Raw genomic sequence first — 1,267 nt, 5'->3', positions numbered from 1 at the left:
CTGCCACAATGCCCGGCTATTTTTAGAGATGGGGGGTCTTGCTGTGCCTCAGCCTGGCCTCAAACTCATGAGCTCAGGCAATCTACCCGCCTCAGCCTCCCAGAGTGCTGGGATTACAGGCACGAGCCACCGCGCCCAACAGTACACCCCTTTGTTAAGCAACCATCGTTCCACTGCTGGAGGCTTTGCAGCTAGCTTTCTTTGGCTCAATACAAATGTGATGATTTTAAAAGATGAGAAGAGCCTAAAAGGCCTCACTAGCCAAATGGAAATGATATACTTCAGAAAGTAGTCAACCTGGCCTTAGCATCATTTTGGTTTTACGTGAAAAAATGTCTTACTGCTTTGGGAGAAACCAACTGAAGCAAAGATTTGGATTAGTGGGGCCCTCAGGTCTGAGGTTTCCTAACTGTGTGGGCCTAGTTCACTGATGGCTCAGCTAAGGTGAAGTCTGATGGGGTTGGTTGGGCTCTTGCTGTTGTCCCACCTCAGGGCCAGCTACATAAAAGTGAAAGTGGACTTCATCGATTGGAATAGTGGGCAGAATCAGCATTCCCCTTGCTACATTTTACTGACTTGGACTGTTGCCAATGGCCTAGCTTCTTGTTTTACCACTTGAAAGACTACAGATATGGAATTAAAGACATACCCTCTGGGGAAATGAATATTGGCTGCTATCCAACAGTTGGGTCACTCCTGTCAGTGTGCATGATGGGAACCCGATCTCTGATCAAATTGTTACCAAGCTGCTAAACAAGCCTGCACCACCAAGAAGCTCCCTCCCACTCCTGGCAAAATGCCTTCATGGGACCTTTGACCCCACCAGGATATACTTTTGGTGCCTCATTTCTGTCCCTGTTTCAGTCTGATCCACTGACTCAGGCCACATCATTATGGCCCTTGAAACTAAACTGTGCCATCATTGAGGCTTCCTAGATCCTCTGGTGCCTGACATTAGTATGCCATTTGTTATAGCAGCCACCCAACAATGAGTCAGTAGTCAAAGTATGCAGTACACATTCCACACCCCCTGCTATCCATAGCACCTGGCTGTCAAGTACTGGTCTCCTCCATAATCAGCTCTACCTCCCTCACCTACTCCTTGCCTAAAGCTCAGTAAGACCGGTTATTGAATGTCGAATTGGAGTTTGCTGTGAGCTGTGAGGTCACAGCAATCTACCCAGGGCGACAGCTTGAGACTCTGTTTCAAAAATGAAGGAGTTAAGGCTCGGCGCCTATAGCTCAACCGGCTCAGGCGCCAGCCACG

Source organism: Otolemur garnettii, unplaced genomic scaffold, assembly GCF_000181295.1.
Source record: "Otolemur garnettii isolate 467f Iridium unplaced genomic scaffold, OtoGar3 scaffold00142, whole genome shotgun sequence".
Taxonomy (NCBI): Eukaryota; Metazoa; Chordata; class Mammalia; order Primates; family Galagidae; genus Otolemur; species Otolemur garnettii.
This window is presented reverse-complemented; position numbering follows the sequence as displayed.